Source organism: Opisthorchis viverrini (assembly GCF_000715545.1).
Source record: "Opisthorchis viverrini unplaced genomic scaffold opera_v5_68, whole genome shotgun sequence".
Lineage (NCBI taxonomy): Eukaryota > Metazoa > Platyhelminthes > Trematoda > Opisthorchiida > Opisthorchiidae > Opisthorchis > Opisthorchis viverrini.
The window spans coordinates 1,303,656-1,315,169 of record NW_008751724.1 but is presented as its reverse complement, the minus strand read 5'-3'; positions in this window follow the sequence as shown (position 1 = coordinate 1,315,169).

The window sequence follows — 11,514 nt, the reverse complement described above, 5'->3', positions numbered from 1 at the left end:
CACATTCATTAGACAGAACGTTTTCTCATTTCGGGTAGTAGGTACGCGGAATGACCTACCTCCGGCGGTTGTTCACGCTCCTTCTAGAACCCAGCTTAAAGCACTATTAGACATTTATTTACGCGGATCCTGGCGCTGGCAAGCATACTGCCCTGCGCTGAGAACATATAGAGCATAGCTACACCCTTTTTTCACTTGGGCCCTCCAGGTGAACGACAGCCACTGACCGACAAGAACAAAACCAACCCGGGAAACTTGGTCAAAAGCCTCGATCCTGTGTGTCAATCCGTGAATCCGTGAATCCGGTAAGGATCATTTACGACCGTGCGCGATGTTTTCGCGTGTGTCGTCATCTTATCAATAGTGGAGAACAGTACCCTGATCAAGTGATAATTGTGGCAACCCTTTGCCAGCTGCTATATATTTCCGTTACCATGCCATAAACCCTGAGCCTGAAAAGCTCATTAGCGCATGTTCCTAAGGTGTGCGTATTTTCTTGAACCAGCTTGAACTGAGAGTACCTTCGGCGCAGATGATTCGGAGTATTCCTGAAATGAGGTCCAAACTATTCTTCAAAAAGTTAACTACAAGATTGTGAGAAGGCAAGGTGGCATCTTTCGTAATGTACGACAGCTATAAGTCAAAGGTCCTCTGAGGGAATTCGGAGAAGGCAATAGTATTGGGTCTTCGAAAAATGGTCAGAGCGCACTGTAGTGTCTGTAGTCCGTTGTCACATTTACCATTCTTCCTGAACTTAAACCACACTTTGTAACTGTCATGACTTTTGTTTTAATGTTGCGAATACACAACGTTCCGGCGCGACCTGCTGACTTCTTGCTGAACGGACGTATTTACGCTCCGTTGAACTGTTTGCTGACTGCTGAACCATTGTGACTAAATCTCCGTGTTTGTGTCAACTGTTGAACGTCACAATAAATCCCTGTGACATTTTTTAGCCGTGAATAATTTTCTTACGGTGGAATATAGCACTCACGCGTGAATCATCCGTGGCAAATTTCGACGAGTGAATATTTCCTTTCACAGCCGGTTACTGCATTTGGATCGTTGTAGTAGAGTATTGGATCTACACATTCGTGAGTCCTCATTTGGCTACTCATTCTTTCCTTACTGTGATTTTGTATTGGTAACTTTGCTTGTTAATTTATCCGAACACGCTGATAAGGTTCTGGTCCGCTACAGCACCATTTACGTGCGGCCAAAGAAATATTCAAGGGCGACGCCTTAACAACAGAAATAGGGCATGCTATTTTTCGGGTTTCGCCTGAAAGTCGGAAAAGGCAACTCAGACAGATTGAGAAAATGCCTCAATTATGTGCATCAGCCTCTCAATCCCTTGAGTAGTGAGTAGGCACATCAGAGCATGAATCTGAATACTCAAATGAGTGGAATGGATTCTTCTTAAATTTATTGACCACATTTCTTTAAATTGATTAATTTTAGCAGGCGTTGGGAAGAACTCCGTTTCGACCGCTGCTGTATAATTTCATGAGTTGATATAGTGGGGGTTACACTTTGTTCCTTACCATCAGCCGGTGCGAGCATAAACGGCGCATGGATTCGCAAAGGTTAATTGAGGGTGTTTGTGAGTGAGTTTATTTGCTGTTTAACTCAGTACAAGGTCCACCACTCTATATTCCGCGTGAATTCATAGTTGGCTTGCTGAAGCAATCAGAATTGTACGTTTATACCGTGGTGGACATCCTGGTTGCATTGAATATCACATTGCGTAGAGTTTTCAGGAAAATGGGCTGAGAATACGGCATAATATGCTCCCCAGAGGGCTACATCAAAGCACCAAGACTTGTGAAGCCGGCTTGAAGTCAGTCCGTGGTTCATGCATCTCGGAGCAAGAGACAAAGTACTCAGGGAGTCGGCGATATACTGAGCCATATTGCGTACCCTCAGAAAATCAATCCACTTAAGCTGTAAAGAAAATCAACTTCTGACAACATCTTAGACGGCTTCTAAGTGTCATATTCAAACATCTGGGCCCCGGTGTGGTAAGTGCTTGCAGCGTCGTTTGTTTAGCGTGCTTCTTACCCGGAGATTATATGCCCATCCCCGATACTTTGCTACGTGTATCCCAGTTTATGTCCAGTCTGACAAGACGTACGCCCGGACATGTTTAACCGCAATCGGCTTCCTGACTGCTCAGTCTTTCGAACTTCTCCGGTGCCAAATCACCACTTTCCTCGAAAATATTCGTCCACTCTGTCAGACACTGCATGGTTTCTCGCATATTTACACACAAAACAGTCCTCATGACTGCTTGCTATCCAAAAAATTTGGCATCTGAATGCTGCTCAACCAGAGTGAAGAAGACCGGTTCCTCCATTTTGGGTGCATAATGCATGCTAATTTTTGATTGGGTAGGCCATACTTGAGCTCTAGCCCATAGAAAACAGCCTTGGAGGCGTCCTGTTAAAGGAACCTGGCCGTAATATCACTAACTCTGCTGCAATTGGTTGAAACCGGATGGCTAGGTTAACTCATTGAATTTCACCGTGCGGATTTTCGCGGCGCAATACCCTGAATCTTCGGTTCCCGTTAGTTATACTTCTTACTTGTATAAGAATTATGGGCACATATAAAACCTCGAGTATCCTGTTGCGCTTCCTTCTGGTGTGTAATGGTGGCGGCCTGACCAGTTGGATTGGATATGACTTTCTTAGAACACCCCAGGTAAATAATTTACGCGCAAAATAGCTTTAAGAAAAATATATTGGTTAAGCTATGCCTCGCTCATCCGCGACAACGCAGCAGAAAGTTATGGGTAAGGCGTCTGACTGGATGGTTATGCGACAAACGAGCAAAACCGGCTCAAGTATCACAAAAATGAGAATCTATTTCCGCCTTCATTCGGAAAATTTGAACGGCCATCGACGGGGACTGGATGTGTTGAATGATGCAGGGGCAACAGAATATCTGTGAGCCTATTCGGGCTATAGCCGGAGGCACATACAATTAATCTTTGAGCCTCGACGGAAGCAGTGGCGCCAATTTAGAGTTGGCAATGTGGTGCAATCAGCTGCTTCCGCCCAAGATGATGACTTCATTCGTGTATTTAACACTGTAAACGTATCAAATAACATACAGTCGCCGCCAGCCTAAATATCTGTGTACAATTCTATAGTCGTCATTCTGAAAGCTTTTATCCGAGTGACGCTCATTTGTATGTGACACAAGTGGAGTACCCACTTTTAGTCCTATCCTACCGTCATACAGCATTCGTCTTGGCGGATTTTGGTACCCGAATTTTTTTGAGCACAGCGAATCGTTAAAATGTGGCATGCCTAACCCACTCGTCCACAATTTCGGCGCGCTACACTAGCTTATCGAACGGACACTCAGTTCTGGCTGGTGTTACATGACCTTAACAATTAGCACGTTCAAATCGTGTGAAGCATTTTCACTACAAAAGGCTGTGATAAAAGCGCGCAACTTGTAGCAAGATATGCATAGAGACATGAGTTTGTGTAGACGGTTGGCCACTGACCGCATTACATTTCTTCAGTTTTCGTAGCTTTCAAATTATGCATAACGTTGTGCACAGCAAATTGTCAGCATAAAATGACTGCGCAGGAGTATTCATATGATTTGAAAATTTGCGGCAAAATAAAATGGTTTTCGACATATATTGTGCACCAATTTATTATACACAAATTTACAGAATAGGGATTAAACATGTCGAGTGGATGGAACAATCCGGCCATGATTAATGCAGATTGACCGCAAAACCGAATGACATTTCACCGCTTTATAAACACTGAAAAACGCTAAGCCGTAGTTTGAATGAAAATATCTCTAACCTATTGACAATATCTAGTTGAACGCTTAGAATATCAACATGCAGCCGCAGTTTTGTTAGAAGTTGTCTAAATGTACCCGAGGACCACTACGGGCGTGGAATTCATACTTAAATGGCGTACCGGGGGTAAAACGTGACTTCACTTGCTTTGATATATTTACTGTATGAGTCAATCTGTGTATCTTTCTCCCTGTTGCACGTACACCCGACGAGCCTCAGGAAGAATCAATAGCCCGATTTTACACACCTCTAGCGACCTTGAGCTTTTGTACTACACGCACCCTTTCGCCTCTTTTCCATGCGTCGCCCAACCAGTGCAAATATATGCAATGAGCACCTTGCTTTTCTAACAATATCGATTTTCATATCTGCACCTCTCAGAATCGGCGTGTCCCGTCACCACATCTTCGCGAACATCAACTACCGCTGGCTATCCGACATCTCAGGCTAGACTAACTGCTAGTGGTTTCGCGAATATTCTCCGTAAAAACGGCGAGAAATTTTGTGGAAAGCTATTCTTTACATGTTCTCTTCTGTGTTGCGTTTGAAAATAATCTGTAGACTGTAAGGACAATAATTATGCGCTCTTTGTCCGCGCAGCAGCCATTCGCAACACATATCGGAAGGGTCTTCTCTATTTGCAGCAGGTGTCTGGTCAAACAAGGCCAAGGATTTCATCACAGCTATAAGTTTATTTATATGGTCATCACAGGACATATCGAGCGCAAGGCAGTCTTAACTATACCTGCATTTCAACCACTTGGTAGTGCTACTCGATGAATATATGGGTTCATGAGCAGTGCTTTTAAGCTCTGACGCGAACTCAACGGTCTCATTGGCGCACGTAACACGCTGATCTGGGAAATAGTAGGGATATGGTGAACTAACGGCAAGGATTCGAGATGGGTATGGCAGTCGAGGTACCGTCATCGCAAAGTCTTACTTGGGTTTGAGTCAGCCCCATAAAAGAACATATTGAGTAAGTCACCTATGTTGTCAACGTAGTTAGGATTTGACATGAAATCGTGTCAAATTAAGTCCAGCATTGGACATGCATATCTATAGGTCCATCGAACACTCACGGTGGTCCGTTGCTGCCATTCAAACGAGACAATAAGCGAGCCGTTTTTACACTGGAGACTCAAAGTAGCAAAGTGCCAAAATGCCTGGTAAAAAACTACGCTTGATTTAGACTGCAGCCCGGAATAGTGGGAAGTTAAAAGCGGTAACAATTTCCAACCATTGCAGCGGGCGACACTGAACGATTTCAGAAACGGTGAATAATATTCAGGTGGAGATGATGGGTGAGCGGTCGATGCAAACGGGCGTGGGTATACGTGATAATACGACGGACGCGCATCGTTTAAACTATGTTCAGCTAAGGTCGCATGAGGCGTGCTGGGACGTGAAATCAGAGAAGCATGTCGAATGTTTGGTGATGTTTCGTGTTTGCACGATAGTATGACCTCAGAATGGCGTAGGGAAAAGAGTCAATTCTCCACAAAACCATTCGTTATTTGAGCGTTATACCTCATGTAGTTGGTGAGTCTCTGTTAACAATTTCCACTCTGCCATCAATTAACTTTTTGACTCACTGGAGGACTGCCAGGGATATATGATGCAACCAGGGCAAACTCAGTTAAGGGGCAGGGCGTCCGACAGTAGTTGCTTCCATTTTAGACTCCTCTTTCTTCCGTTGCAGAAAATGGAATGTGAGGTTCAGCATACGGTAGAATTCTCTAGTGGGGAATGTTCATGCAGTTGAAGTGAGGGTTGTCAACCCTGCGGTCCTTTTCATTGTCGAGGAAAGCAGCTGGGGAAGACGTGGTACGGAAGGATAGGAAGAGATACCCAAGACTCCGTACACAAAGCAGTGCCCGTCAGAACCTTTAAATCTCTATTTTTATCTACTTTTGTGATCAATGAGATGGTGAGACGCAAGCTGAACTGTCCTCATAACGCCTGCGTTCAAAACATTCTGACGAAAAAATTGTCGGTCTGAACTATGCAGAGAAAGTCGTCCTCATCTTCGAGGAGGAGGAGACACAGTTGATTTTGAATAAGTTGATCAAAGTCATTCCGTCCTTTCGTATGCACTTTGCACCCAAAAATTGCAAGGTCATGCTCCTGAACAAGCAATCACGGAACCCGCCACTTGCAGTCCAAGGAGAGGCACACGCGTTTGTGTAGCGCCTTAGGTACATCCGAAATAGTATATGTTCTGATAGTGGTGTGGCAAACAAGGTCAACGCACGAATCTGCAAGGCTCCGGTTTGCTAATTTGAGGCACTAATTGCGTCGAAGTTGTACATTCTGAATCTCAAAAGACGTGTGTATAAAACTAAAAAGCAGGTTTATCTTTGTAATGTACTACTCATAGGGTTGTTGAAAATCCTGCACTACTTACAATGCAGGTTGTTTCGTTGTATGGCCGTGAGTCTTGGTCTGCTAGAGCAGCGGAACCAAGAAGTTTCCAGGTGGTGGACAATCACTGTCTCAGAACCATAGCTCGCGTGTGTCGGTGTCGGCAGATCCGTGAAGTGTCAATAAGAGGGCAACGTTTTGTTGAATTTCTTTGAAGGATGCGTTTAGCACCGGAAGATGCATTGGCTACACACAAAAGGCCAATTAGGTGGGGCAAATATAAATGGGCCAGTAAGGCGCATCAAGGTGATCGATTGTGGGGATTCAGGGTCAACAGACGACTTACAGGACAAAAGAGGGTATTTAAGTGGTTTCACCGCCCAAAAGGCTACTTCTTCAGGAATGTTTGGCAAAAAACAAAAATAATAAAGCTAGTATGCGTATACAATAATAAAGAGGTCAGATGAAACAGACTCACTAAGAATTGTTCGCTGTAAATTAATTCGTCGTTGGCCTAGGTCGGCGGATAAACAATAATCCAGTCATGGTTGTCCAGTGTTCTTCTTATGAACAGTCCACACTTAGAGATTCCGAAGTTGGTTTGAAATGTTGTGATACCAGGGTTAGTTTATGAGACTCTCCAGTGACCACTGTAAGTTCGAGCGAAATCAGAATGGAGAGGTTAGAGGCGCGTGACCACGTCTCTACTGCCTGAATTGTGCAAGTGCGCGTTCTTTTAGTTCTTTGTATTTGAACAAAAAACGGTTATGTAATTGACAAAATGCGTAATTTTATCACGAAATCAAAAGAAAGATGCAAAACACCACGGAGTTGAGGCACTGAGTCAGTGTATGACACCTTGGTGTGGATCGGAGGGCATCTGTTTTTTTGGCTGTGATATAGTAAACCCTACTGTCTTTAGCTAGAACACGATTATTATCTGAGACGATTGAATCGCTTCAAGTGTGACTGTCTTATTAGATCATCTGTTAGAATATTGTAGACATGAATGTGGAGGTAAGGATGGGTCGCAATACTTCGGCATAAGCTATGAGTTTGATGAAACCAGAACATATATGGAAGGGAGTTTTACTGTAGCATGGAATATCGACATTTTGTGTTCGATATATGGAAGCTTTTTATATATATAAAACGATGCTTAAAATCACAAACGCAAGCACGTTAGCCACTAGGTTCCTTGTAAAGGAGCCTCCAGTTGCTGAGACTGCTAACGCGATGGAGTATGGAATGGTTACATGTTATGATAGGGACGACAAGGCTGTCGCTTATATCCAACTGCCTGGTATCGGTATGGGGAAGCAGAAACGTAATTAATTTGGGATTTAGTGCTCTAATTGAGCAGTTCTGACACCAAGTACCTTAACACTCACTAGTTATTTGCTATGTCTGTATCCGTGTGTGCACGTTTGAGGACACATGCTGTCTTTGGGTCCATCAATCATGTCTTAAAGCTTGTATCCCTAGTCAGCGTTGAATTTGCTGCTTCCAGCAGTGTCTATGATTGCCGAACGCCACTATCAAATTATCTACATACACATGGCCCCTCAGTATCACCAGTGGGACCAACTGATCCAGCAGTGTGTTTACCTGTGTAAGAGAAAGTCTCCAGCTCGAGTGTGGACACCGATCGGGTATTGTGGACAACGGGACTTTTTAATCGTTTGGTGAGGTAGCCAGTGCAACCTTGTTTAATTGTGTTTTCAGTGAATTTGCAGATCTACACGGGTTATAAATGATCATATATTTTTCTTCAGAAACTCTGTCAAATGAAAGCGGATTCCTAAAACTAAGAGCCTGATTGACTACATATTAAGTTCACACCGCTGTAACCATTAAATAGAAACATGATTCGCCAAGACTGGTTGTGAATTTTCAGACATGGCATTGTCAGACTGGTGCCATGTATGGGTATGAATGATTGTCAATGGCCGTTGGTTTAGTCTTTTGTGTACTGTTGGAGCCTCACAGTCAGCTGGAAGCATTTATGCGGATCTGTTAGTTACTTTAGTAACCAAGGAGCGCGACACTGCGCACAGTTATGGGTATGAAGGACCGTCGTTTGCCGCTAGATTAGGCTATTACGCATAGTTGAGACCACATGTTTATTGGTCCGTATAGATGCTCGTTTGACGTTTACCTCGAGTGTAAAAAAACCGACGAGAATGCGTACAGTTATATGCAGGACGGCCGTCCTCGGCCATCAGATTAGGTTTCTGCGCATAGGCGAGGCCTCGTACTCAGCCTCGCACATTCGCACGGGCAGTAACGATAAGTAGTCGATGTGAGTGAATACGTTTACCGTTATGATGGTAGCCGGCAATAAACTGTCTTAGCTGACATCATTATATTTGCGCTTTATGATGTGTTCCGCCTATGGAGCATCATAATCCTAATAGGATTGATACTAGTTGATTGGTAGTTCTATCTCGTGGCTCTGCATTATCCGCAGACAAACTATGCATATCTTGGAAATTAGATCATCCACAGAGATGGCCGCTGCATCGTCGCTGAACAGTTCATGCGGTTGTCTATCACTGTTGTACCCAACGGAAAGCTAGCTTCATAGGAAAACGCGTTGTACCGAAATTCGCCGAACAAATCCATCTCATTTGTTAAACTGACGAATATAAAGCAAACGCAAGTCACTGAGGTATTCTCCCGGATAGAATTTGCATGGGAATTTGTGTAAATACTACCTCATTCTTATAGAACACCATAAACGCCCAAACATGCTAAAGTGTGACTTCACGATTTATCTCTCGTAAACCGGTAGCAAAATGTGAATCGGTGGTCATCTGTGACCTTGAAATTTCGCTCACTGTAAAGTTCAAAATGATTAGACTAACTCCATGTGAAATTCACAACTTCGAAAACCCTTTAGTTTCCGAGAAGATAATTTGGGTGTGCTTCTAGTGCGCAGCCTGACAAATCTAGCGATGGGATATCTGCGTCGATCAACCTCCAGTTGATGAGGCCGTTTTTCTCATTTGGGCGAGGTGTAGGAGGTTCTGCATTTGCTGTCTTCACTGTAACGCCAACAACCACGCGCACTTCTTTGTCATTCGCCCTTAAATGCAAGGGAAGAATCCAGGCCAGGTTTTCCTGTCTACAAAATTGGCACGAGCGCATAAGAATTCTGGAAATTTTGGAGGCGACCAGTTCAGCCAGCTTGTAGGTGAAAAGTGCGTGCACAGGGTGGACCTACTTAGTGTCCTGGTGCATGAGCTGGAGATGAGGATTCGACAAAAAGGCATCAGATATTGCATGCGTAGAAGAAGTTTTCAATTGTTCCGAGGGACGAAATTACCGTGCCACCATTCATCGAAAACCATTGCGGGCTTGCTAGCATCTTCTCCGCGGCACCATTTTATCCCTCCTTAGGTCTATGAGTTGGGCTTCAATACAGGTAGAAAAGTTATTGTGAAATCTCCCTATGTAATTTTGAGCGTGCGTTTGATATCGTATGTAGTATCGAAAAGCACTTTGTTTGATGTACCGCGGCATTTTTATTTTTCACAACCGGATACGACATTTTTGGATAAGTGGGTAAGAATTTTTAAAAACTGATAATCTTTCGGCACAAAAGGCCAAGTTTATGGTGCCTTCTGCATGGAACGCGTGTGGTGATTAAATCGTGGTAGGTATTCTATGTAACATTCAAAATAGTCTAAAAATACTGTAATGTGCCGACGGATGTCAAAATGCGCACCATCGTTAATCACAAACTCTTTTGTCTACTTTCAGAAGCGGCGGCGGTAACGATGTTAGAAAATGCAGACATCTCTGAATACCGGACAGATGAGATCAATCGCCCTCCCCAGTGACTACCACCGTCTGATGTTTATATATGCTTGTACCCCCTGTTCCCCGTTGTTGACCCTCTCTCTCCTGAATCCCCACGTGTACAGAGCTTCGGAGAATAAACCGTTTAACCTCCGCTCTTGTGCTCCTATGTGAACAGTTGGCGAGAGTTACTAACTTACTGTTACATCCAACTAATACGTCGCATTCTCCTTTTCAGCCCACCCGGCTGCTATTCTCAGAACATCCACACAGTGAGTTTGGATACTTTTATACACGCAGACATATTACAATATCCACTGATTGAACTTCAACGGCTTTCGAAAAGCACGACGACGATAAGTGACGCAGTGGTCACTACATTTAAATGGTATTCACTCAGCGGTGGATTGTGAACTCAATTACTAACAAGATTTTGTCTAATTTTGCGGTTAAAATGTCAAATAAAATAAACAAAAAGGCCTCTGTTATTGGTTGGATTCCGGTTTGTTCCTCAAGTTTGGACTACAAAAGTTTCGTTGCTTATTCAGACATCATCGTCAGGGCGAGAACGCACGCATATTTTGGTCCCGACTTATGTAATATGATGTCCTCAGGACCGATATAATCATTCACAATGTGTGCATTCGGCAGTACACCACTGTATATAGTTATATATGGGTGAATGAGACATCATTGAATTTGGTTCTCACGCTGGGATTTGCATTTGCTAAATAGTGTTTTGCATTTTATTGGTTCAGTTTCATGTTCCTCTATAATTTGAATTGGGGAATTGTAATTAGGTGTAGATGGTTGCATGATTTGTAGAGTTATGCGTTTCACCATTTATGCTTGGACAGCTTTACTCCTATCTTGTCGCAACTAACCGGAGTAAGAGTATTCAGTGAGAAAACCGTTCTCAGGTTAGGTTGCTAAAACTTAGTGATTTGGGTGTGTCAAGGGTGCGCTGATGAAACAGTGGTAACGCGCCAGCCCCGATTGCAACTCCTGACACCTCCGATGAGGTCTAACAAGGGCAGAGCTTGAGAACACTGTTCCCCTTTGTTGGTGTTGACAGACAAAAGTGATCGCGCAAGACAAGGGGAAGGACTGTAAAAAAAGAGAGTGGCGCAGATACAGACAGCAAAGTTGAGAAAGTAGACCATAACCCAAGTTTGGCCAGCCGATTAGAACTAATACTCGAATTGCCTTGGTACACCACAAAAACAGGAGTTTTACGGTAGCCTTTGCTGGTCATTTTACCTTTAGTATGGAGCTCAGGCGATTAGCTATCTATTCGCTACAAACCTCATCCACCTCCCACTACACGTCGATGCTTGCAACCGCTTCACATATGGTGCGTCGGTTCACGGACTGTCGGACAAAGATAATCGTCTGGAATTCATGAGGCAAGCTAACCAGTGCGTCACAAATGCCTGAAAGATGTGGAAAATATGAAACCTTTAGGGAGAACGAGTCTTATACGTGGAGAACTATTGGAAATTTCGGGAGCAAGTGAT